We start from the raw sequence: 10448 nt of genomic DNA, 5'->3' as shown, positions 1-10448 counted from the left end.
GGTTCCGTCTCTCTTCGTAACTCCCAAGCTGCTCCATTTCTCTTTCTCTCCATCTGATCAGCACACACACATACATTGTGGTGGTTCCTGCTACAGGCTGGCCACATGGCTGGCGGATCCCTGGGTGACATCCTCCATCAGCACTGCATGGCATGGTAGCAAGTGGGTGTCTATGGCTTGCCCGTGCCAGGCGCTGGAGGACAGGTCTGTGAGTGGCACGGTGATCCACTGGTCTCTGTCTATCTTCCTCCTCCCGAGCTGCACTACCTGCACTGGATTGGTTTTGATTTTTTTGAGTCCTAAGCATAAGACGGTTTTGGCCACCAAGCCAGGCATCAAGCTAGGATGAACAAAAGATTCCCCAATCTGCTCTGTCCTTGACAAATATAAGAACCACACCACCAACAAGGTGGTTCTTTGCCTATTGCCAAGGTTGTGTGTGTGTGTGTGTGTGTGTAGAGGGAGGTTGTGTGTTTTTATTATAAACTTTTACCATGGAAATATTGAAGCATTTACCAAAAAAAAAAAAAAAAAAAAAAAAAAAAAGGATACTATGGCGAACTTCATGTCCCTGTGACCCAGCTTCTACCACGCTCTGTCATGTCTAGCCCTTGAACCCCCAACCCTTGCTGCAGAGGCCTCTTATGTCTCCTTCTGTAAATAATTTGCTGTGTAAACCCTTTAAAAAGAATAAGGCCTCGGAAAGCATACGCTAACATACATGCCATGAGTACATTGTCCCAACCCGCTGAACACATACCACCCAGAGTGCCGGATCTATCAGCCATGGACCATGTTAGCCATGGCAAATGTGTCACTCTGATAGCGGACATTCATAGGTGGGCACCGTGTGGGCATGGGTCGGGAGTGGGTGGCGGGAGAGATTGAGAAGTCTGTACCCTTAATTTTGCCGTAACCCAGAAACAACAGGAGGATTTGTCCTTAAAAATAAAAAAGCTCGTGGATACTGTCAGGAAACTTAAAAGGAGCAACACTTTCACGATCTATGATTAGAATGCCTGTCTCCCCCACGAGGCTGGGAGTGTCTCCAGCATTTTCTGCATTGCTCTTGGTTATATCCCTGGACCTAGCAGAGTGTCTGAGAACCAGTAAGTCCACAGGAGTCCCAGGCTAGGGAGGTGAATGAATGAATGAAAGAATGAGCAGACGAGGAGCTGAGGGTCCACTCTGCTCTCCGTGACCGTGACCGCTGGCTTGTCATCACTTGGCTCAACCGCTGCTCCCAGGTCCCCAGAATCTCTCATTCCGAGATGAACAGGACCGGTCCCCTCTTCTGCCCACCTGCATCTTAAACTCTCAGCGAGTGGCTAATCCTCTCCCATGGCTGCAGCCAGCTCCCCCTGCGAGGCTAATTCCACCTTCCCATTTAATCATCATACTTAGCACACTCAATGAGAGCTTTTCATCTCTGAGCACCACGCAGGCATTAGCTGATTACTGTAATCTGTTTGACTCCCAAGGCATCCGCCAGGAAGGCGGGGGGAAAAGGACCCGGAGCCTCCTTTCCCTTTTGGAAGCTCAGTTTCCTCTCCTGTAAACTTGGGGTTCAATGGCTAATGGGTGTACGGGGTGGTGGGGTTAAAGTCAGACAGAATCTGAAAGGGCCATTGTTCCCTAGCCCACAGCTGGGTTTGAATCCAGCCTCCTCTACTTCAGTTTTTCTGAGCCTTGATTTTTCTATAAAACAAAGACAGTGCCCACTTCTGAAGTTACTGGAAGGACAGAGCGACGTGCCACATGCAGCATGCTCTGCTCGTGATGCGTGCACTCCATGCAGGGCTCCAGAGAAGCCAGGTGGCTTAGGATGTAAATGAAGGTGCAAGAGGCTGAGGTGTTTGGTAAGCGGAAGTTCCTTCTTTCCACCTTTGTTCTCCCCCAAGTGTTGGAAAGGAGGAGACATCCATTGTGTCCCTCCCTGTAGCCTGAGCAGCTAGGCCTGCCTTCCTGTCCCCAGCGCACCAGTAAGGACAGGCATTAGGCACAGACAATGTTCAGTCTGGAGCGGGAGACACTGATTTCTGTTTATTTGCTTCATAAGTAGGATCTCATGTAGCCCAGGCTGGCTTCAAACTCACTATGTAGCCAAGGCTATCCTTGACTCTTCTGCCCTCACTCCCCCCAGGGATTACAGGTTCATGACGGCATTTCAGGTTTATGTGGTGCCAAGGATAGACTCCAGGGCATTGTATGTGCTAGGCAAACGCTGCACCCCCAGCCCACCACTGATGGAGGGCTTTTAGGAGAGAAGTTTTCTCTTAAGCCAAGAGACCATGGGTTAGTTCACAAATGATGAAACTGAAGCTCATGCAGAGAAACACAGCACCTATAAAGACCGAAGCCGGGGCTGTCCCCATGCTGGTTTGCATGTCTCTGGCAGGGAGGAGAGGTGAGTCCCTGCCTCAGCTGACCCTCTAATGCTCCAGGGAGGCTACAGTTGCTGCTTCCTCTCATTGGGCATGGGGTGAGCTGAGCGCAGGACACCTGTTTCTAGTTCCCTAGAATATCAACTGGGGGTGGTTACCACCAGCTGCTGTGGTTGCAGACTGCAAAGCTGAGGAGATCTGCACTTACTGTGTCCACAGGCATCAGTGTGAGGTAAGAGGGGACGTTAGGAGGGGAAGGAGCCCTCTCCTAATCATGCCCGGGCCCCACTGGGAGTACTATCCTACCAACCAGAGCTCCTGGCTGGTATGGAGTCCAGTCCACAACCAGAGTCTGGGCTGTAAGGGGCTGTCTGGAACATTCTTAGGGCACTTCCAGGAGCCAAGCTCTTCTTTGGTTGATGGAAGAGAGTAAGCAAATGGGCCATCAACCCATTTTCCAGATGAGCAACTGAGACACGCAGAGGCTAATCAACTTTAATTATCATGGTTGCAGCTAAAAGCCAGACTTATCTGTCCTCTATGCTACCCAATGTAACAGAAGGAGTAGTTGAGGCCCAGAGAAGGGCAGCAATTTGCCCAGTGTCACACAGTTAGCTAGTGGCTGGATAGAGAGTGAGCTTAAGAGTCCAGACAGCCAATCCTCAAATGAGCCACTTGCAGTTCCTAAGCCTTAGGTGACTTTCAGTTCATATCTAGAGACAGGGCTAGGGACAGACCCAGTGTGTCTGGAATCAGGGCACCTGGTGATTTGGGACGAGAGTGAGGGACAGGTGGTGCTGGGGACACCAGAACAGTGTGCTTTTTGGTCCAGGTTTCTGTGTGATTTCAAGCCACCTCTCCACCCAGCCCAGAGGAGGAGTGCTGTGCTGCGATCTGCCTCCAGGTGGCGCCCTGCACTGCAGATCTGGACTCCCCCAGGGACTGGGCGCCTTTGTGCCCTAGGTAACCCTCACCAGGTGGCAGTATCTTCTAAGTTTTCTAGATGCCCCTGGACAGCAGCCTCCCCCTCTCTCTTCCAAAGCTACTTTACCTGACTTTGGCAGCAAAGGGCTGGTGGGTTCTGGGGAGATTCTATAAGGGGATTTGGGGCCACCAGTTACTTCTTGGTCCTTGGCCATGGCCAACTTATACAATTAAGATCTCCCCCACCCCCAGAGTTGGGGATTGAGCCCAGGGCCTACCAGTAAGCTGCAACCTCAACCCTTTTTGTTGTTTTGAGGTGAGTCTTGCAAGTTGCCTAGGGTTACGTGGTGGTCTTCTTGCCCCAGGCTCTTGAGTGGCTAAGATTACAAGCCTGTACCTTGGTCTGCAGCCCTTTCCTTGACTGTAGAGTGCAGGTGTTTTATTTCTAGCACATTAGGAGAGTTTGATGGGATGTCCATAGATATCCTGGTCCACGGCAGGGACCTCCAGCCAGGGGCAGTCAGGATGATCCCCATGGACAGTGGCTTGCTGTTATGTCATGTCTGCCTGGATGCTGGCTCTTCCTGTCTTTGTCCGCTCATAAACTGGTCCATGTCTCCTCAACTTACCCATCATGCTCAGCCTCTCCTGTTCATGCTCACAGACCTCATATGGCTCACAGAAGACAGAGAAGAGTTGTTTGGGGATGATTCTGATTCTCATTACCTAGCCTTCAACTCCTACCAACCACTTCCCAGTACCTGGCTGGTGCTCAGTGGTGCCTGAGATGCGCCCTCCTGTGATGCTCGGCCTCCTGGGAGATGGTTGGGAGACGTGCTGGAGCAGCTCTGGCCAGGTAAGTGGGAGTCAGAAGAGGTGTGTGTACCCAACATTCTAAGTAAAGCAGTTGGGAGCCTGTGAATGCCCTCCCCCTGACCCCCACTTGCTTCTCTGTGGCTATAGGTTTATGGCTCCAAACTGAAGACACCCTAGGTTTTCACCCTTGGGAGCTGTCCCATGACTACTGGAACCCCCTGGGAGTAAAGAACAACCATCTGGGGCTACAGAGGCCTCCACTTTATTTATCTTACTTACAGTCAAGTCAATCTCAAACGCCACTGGGCCTCCATGATCTTATCAGTGAAATGGGGACAATACTGTAAGTCACAGCATCTTAGAACTGTGAAGCGGAGGCTTGGGTGAGTGTGGGACTTGCTTAGGGTCCTTCAGACAGAGTCAGACTGAATTCTGTTCTCTGAGACACATCTAGCGCTCCGTGGGTGCACCTCACTCTCTGTAACTGCTTCCTGTCCTTTGCAATCTTGCTAAAATGGCAGTGGCTCTTCTCTCAGGCGGTGCGATGCAGTATGACCCAGAGGAGGCCCAGATGTCTGATGGAGGGTATACTTTTTTTTTTTTGTTTTTGTTTTGTTTTGTTTTATTTTAGCTGCACTGGAGGTTCAACCCCCAGACCTTTCCATGCTCAATGATAGAGATTTATTGTTGAGCTAACACCAGCTCTCTTTTAAATTTTACTTTGAGATGGGATATTGAGAAGTTACCTTGAACTCACTGGCAACCCAAGCTGACTTTTGGACTTTGATCCTCCTGCCTCAGCTTCTCAAATAGCTGGGATTTCAGGTGTGTGCTACTTCACCCAGCCTGCCCTTCTTTTATAAAGGGCATTAGGTTTTTCTGTGTGTGGTTAGCGTGAGACTCTGGTCCCGATGAGAGCAGGCCTTGTCCACTGTCCCTCAGTCCCCACGGGCTCTGCCTTCTCCCTGTCCTGTTGCTCACACCCCAGCCAGCTCCAGAGTTGTGCCTGCATAGCCACAGAGGACCTGGCAGACTGGTGTTTTGTCGTAGCTGCCCTCCACTGGAATACAAGTGGATGTAACAAGCGGAGAGATTCTCTGTGTGACAATGGAAACAAAGCCACAAAAACCAAAGCAAGTTCTAGAATGAGATGTATGGTACGGCTGTGTTTATAAACAGCCATTCCTTAACATTCCAGCACAAGCTCGTGTGTGTATGTATGAGTGTGTGTATGTGTGTGTATGAGTGTGTGTATGTGTGTGTATGTGTTATATGAGTTTGTGAGTGTATGAGTGTATATGTATAAGTCTATGTGTGTATATGAATGTGAGTGTATATGAGTGTGTGTGTGTATGAATGCATATGAGTATGTATAAGTGTGTGTGAGTGTATACGAGTGTGTGTCTGAATGTGTGAGTGTATGACTGTGAGTATATGAGTGTATATAAATGTGTGTGTGTGAGTGTGAGTGTATATGCTTATATGTGAGTGTATGAGTATGTGAGTGTCTGTGAATATGTGAGTGTATGAGTTTGTGTGAGTGTGAGTGTGTGAGTGTGTGTGAATGTGTATGTGTGAGTATATAAATGTGTGTATGAGTGTGTGAGTGTGAGTGTATATGCTTATATGTGAGTGTATGAGTATGTGAGTGTGTGTGTGAATATGTGAGTGTATGAGTTTGTGAGTGTGAGTGTGTGTGAATGTGTGAGTATGTGTGAGTATGAATGTATGAGTGTATGTGTGAGTGTGCGTGAGTGTGTGTGTGCATGAGTATATGAGTGTGAGTGTGTATGAGTGTGTGAATGTATAAACGTATGAGAGTGTGTGTGAGTGTATGTGAGTGTATGAGTGTGAGTGTATGAGAGAGTGTGTGTGTGTATGAGTGTGTGTGAATGTGTATGTGAGCATGTGTATAAGTGTATAAAAGTATGTGTGAGTGTATGAGAGTGTGTGAGTGTGTGAGTATGTGTGAGCGTATGAGAGAGTGTGTGTGTGTGTGTTTAAGCATGATCCTGCCCCACCCTCTGCTGGTTACTTAGCAATCCTTTGAATTACTGTCCCATCAGGGAAGGCGGGAGACAAGAGAGTCCTTGGGTTACTGGTGTGATCATATTGTCAGCTTCTTACCAATGTCTTAGACAGTGAGGAACTTTAAATCACTCCAAATCTTGCATACTCTTCCTGCCTCACATCCTATGGTCACATGACCCTAAGTTCTTGATGTTAAACATTCGTTTTCTTGTCTTTCACATCCCAGATCGTTTGTGTTTACTAGCGTCTCTGTCTGCGCTGCTCCTGTTTCCTTCCCGACACTCTTGCTTCCATCTGGGACCATTTTCCTTCTGCCCGGAGCGTCCCCGTTGTGTGTATTTTCAAATCTGAGCCATTCATATGGTCCAAAAGTCAAAAGGACAGACGCATGCCATGATCGATGCCTCCCTCCCATCCCTGCTCCCAGCTAAACCCGGAACATTTCCATATGCATATCGAAGATCCTTTTGAAAGGAACACACTCATCTGAGAACAGTGGTTTGGGTATGTGGTCTGAAGTGTTGGTGTGGGAACATTTTCCTGTCTCCTGAGTGTAAAAAGACAAGGAGCCAGGCCCAGGGCTGGCAGCTGAGAGACCTGCTCTATTCTGACCCACAGCATCCCGCTCTGTCCACAGTGCACAGGCCTCTCTGTGTCATACCCCTGGGGACCAGAAGGTGCAAAGTTCTCCAGTCCCAAGACAGCTGGTGGCCATGGCTACAGCTAGCACTTGCTATGTATGCTGAATACCACGTTATAGCCCCAGCTCCCTCCACCCTCACATCAGCTCGGCTGCCATACCCCATCTTACAGACAGGCAGACTGAGGCAAAAGAGTTAAGTGAAGAAGGAGCCTGAGTCATGACTGTCAACTCAGTGTGATCCAAAATCACCAGGGAAACACATCTCTGTGTCTACGAGGAAGTTTCTAGGTGAGGTTAATTGAGGTGGGAGGGCCACTGTAAACATGAACAGCACCATTTCACCAGCTGGGGTCCTAGGAGGAACCAAAAGGAGACAGTGAGCTGAGTACCAGTTCCCTGCTTCCTGACTGCGGACACAACATGACCCTCTGCCTGGTGTTCCCGCCTCCATGACTTACCTTCAACCCGTGAGCCGACACACACCCTTCTGGTTTAGAATTTTGCCACAATGATGAAAGAGGTTACTAATACCCCCTCCCCCAACTCCAAGCTATACAGATGTCAGCCCCATTTTATAGACAAGCGAGCCAAGGGTTAGGCTTATATTCCAAGTCAGACTCAGGGGCCAGCGCAAAAACTCACATCCATGACTCTGAGGGTCCGAATCCATCCTTCTCATCCCAGGGGCTTCCCGTGGGGGAACTTTCAGGAGTGTGGGGAAGGCAGCTCAGGATGATTGGATAGAAAGTTCTGTTTCTATGGCAACCCCTCCATGCCACCTGAAGGCCAATGAGGGGAGGGCCTCTGCCCATAGGGGAAGAACCTGAAGTCTGTGCTGTCTAACCCAGATGGTGTCTCCTTAGCTCAGTAGCCTTGGGCAAGCTGCCTTTCTGTCCTCTGGCTGCCTCAGTTTCCCCATCTGTCAGTATCTTTATGTGGTAAGGACTGAATGAGCAAATCTGCACATAGCACTGGGAGCTGCTCTTAATCCTAGCAACATAATTGTTATTTGCTGTGTGGCTTGGTACAGAACCTGTCCCTCTCTGGGCCTCTGGTTGATTCTCCACCTGTGAGTACATCCCGGGGTTTGGGATGGTCCATGGCCTTGAGTGGGGTCTTTCATTCTGATGCCTTATCAGTAATGAGCTGGCCAGAGTTCAGACTGTCTCCACCACCCTAATCTTCCATAGAACAGCCTTCCCCCATTGCATGGAGGTGGCTGTGGCCCTGGGTACATTGTTGTTGTCTATAATGATACCTCAGCTGAGTCTGGCCTGTGTTCTTGGTGTTGATGTCTCTCCCAGCATGGAATGCTGGGCTGGGCACAGACAGAGGAGGTATCCTCTAGGGTGGGGGGATGGGAATAAAGGTTCCAGCTACTCCTGGCAGAGGCCCGGGTCTGGGTTTCGAGGCCCTCTGAGAAGAATCCTGGGTGAGGCAGCCAAGACTGAGCTGGGGGCCCCAGATCCACTTCCTTCCTATGAGTGCCCCAGGGCACTTGGTGCCAATCCTAGCCACCAAGCGCCATTCCATGCCCATGAATAATTCATGGCCTCGTGTGCCAATCCGTGCCAGCTTTAATTAGCTTCTAACTTTTTTGTCATTCATTTCCCTATGAACACCTTATAAATAAATGATGGGCCGGTGAACAGGAGTGGGGCAGAATGTGGGGGAAAGAGCCCAACTCCGAGGCCACGTAGGGGCTGGGGGGGCCTCCGGGGCTGGGTCCAGGGAAGCCCACATTTCAGGGGCCTCCTGGAGGGGGGCAATGAGCTGCAGCTGGGTGCCCCGCCCTCCGTGGCACCCTCCCAAACCTGCTTCTTTGAGAGCTGAGTTGCTACAGCTGTGCCTGGCTCTGTGGGCCCACAAAGCTAGTACAGGCACACACGTGTCAGTTTTATGGTGGCAGGGGCCCCCGGGAGAGGGACACAGTCTGGGGACCCAACAGGAAGCAGCAAATGAGGTCTTGGCAGCTGAGGGATGACAGTGAGGTGTGGGGGGGGGGGTCAGTGTCTGTGATGAGGGGAAAAAAAGGGAGTAGCGACAATCAGGAGGGTTGGCTGCGGGCACTCACAATAATGGCGGCGGCCCCAACCAAACCGAGGAGAGGCTTTTGCGTGTTGTATTTACAGAGTGCTCTGGTATAGATTTTTTTGCTTTTTACCTGAGTGACAGTCTAGGGTGGTGGTCAGAGGGACTGGGGGTTCTCGTGCCTGTTTACCGTTCAGGAAACTGAGGCTCAGGAAAGATGGCTAAAGCCCAGGCCCACTGTGTGCTAGCCAGAGGGAGTTGTCCCCTCTACTTTGTCCCTCTCCTCCAGGAGCAGATGTGTGGTGGGAAAGGTCTTTGAAGGACCACCATGCCAAGGTCCAGCCCATCCGGACTCAATGAACTACACGTTCGCAACAACACATCTTGGCCCTCCTTTCTTCACTTCCTCCTTCCTGTGTCTCTTATTCTGCTGCCCCTCTTCCTTTTCCTCCCCCCTCCCCTTCCTTCCCTCTCCTCATCCCCACCTCAGATCTCTTCTTTTCTAGCCCCGCCCCTAGCTCCACCCCTCCAGTCTCATTTCCTCCCCCTTCCTCCCAGCCCCGCCTCCTAGCTCCCTCTCCAGTCTCGTTCCCTCCTCCTCCCCACCTTGCTCCCATTCCCACTCATCGCTCTCTGCCTCCCCACCCCCACTTCTCTTCCTTAGGTCAGGCCCAAGGAGTGCCAGCAAGCCAGCTGGGCACTTGGTGCGTATGAGAGGCAAGCACGCAATAGGCCCTGGACTAAGATCAGTGGTGGTGCATGGACGTAGGATGTAGAGGCCTTATTTGATCCCTGGTAAAAAGAAAACACGTCTGGTTGGGATGTGTCCCTTTCTCCAGGAAGCCAGCCAGAGCCACCTGGAGCTGTGCACATTTCATCGTCCTTTCTCCGGCCCAGCGACTGGCTGGAAGCTGCCTCCGATGAGAGAGAGAGATGGCTACAGGAGCTGCCTGGATAAGATGTCCAGGTGTGAGCAACCGGCCACGGTCCGTTTGCCCTTCAGTTGAGTTTTGAAGACAGAGAGGCCAGGTCACTGGGGCCACATTCATCATGATCACTAGAGGGATGTCCTCTGGGTAGGGTACTTGTGCTGAGTACCCCCTTCCCCCCCCACCCCCCAGCTCCAAGTCTCCCACAAACACCTAGTGCTACCTCTGGTTGCATCATCTGCGGAACTTCAAGATGCTGCCATACTACAGGTCCTCGTTTTCCCCCGGGGACAACCTTCATGCTCACCTCCAGCTTTTACACATGATGTTCCTGTCATCTTTGCAGCTTGTACTCAACTCATAATCCTCCTGCTTCAGCCTCCCGGTGCTAGGATTATAGGTGTCAGCACATCTAGCTAGACTCAACTTTTCTCTTTCCCAACATCCCTGCCTCTAGCTTGAGGTTTTATAGTGCTTTTTTTTACTACCACTGAGCTCAGGGGTACCTACCTCCTTAGCCCACACCCTGACTTTCTTGGCATAGGGTGAGCACATGACAGCCACTTGGCCAATCAAGGTAGGTGCCGAAGAGGCCCAATGAGCAGAGGCAAGGAGTCCAACTTCTGAGAAGGTGATGGTTTCCTGGAGCTCAGTCATGTTTCATTCCCATGTAACTTGGCCACAGACAGT

At 50.8% G+C, this 10448-nt stretch overlaps 1 non-coding gene across 1 annotated transcript; it reads right to left on the bottom strand.

Annotated features, from left to right (window-relative positions):
- Positions 1 to 290: 290 nt before the first annotated feature.
- Positions 291 to 436, bottom strand: LOC117725016 (small nucleolar RNA SNORA48). Its single transcript, XR_004608883.1, has one exon. It is a non-coding gene; the product is annotated as a small nucleolar RNA SNORA48 (small nucleolar RNA).
- Positions 437 to 10448: the final 10012 nt, after the last annotated feature.

The sequence above is a fragment of the Arvicanthis niloticus genome, chromosome 20 (genome assembly GCF_011762505.2).
Source record: "Arvicanthis niloticus isolate mArvNil1 chromosome 20, mArvNil1.pat.X, whole genome shotgun sequence".
In the NCBI taxonomy this organism is placed as follows: Eukaryota; Metazoa; Chordata; class Mammalia; order Rodentia; family Muridae; genus Arvicanthis; species Arvicanthis niloticus.
The sequence above is the reverse complement of the archived record's forward strand: the minus strand, read 5'-3'. Positions and strand labels throughout refer to the sequence as shown.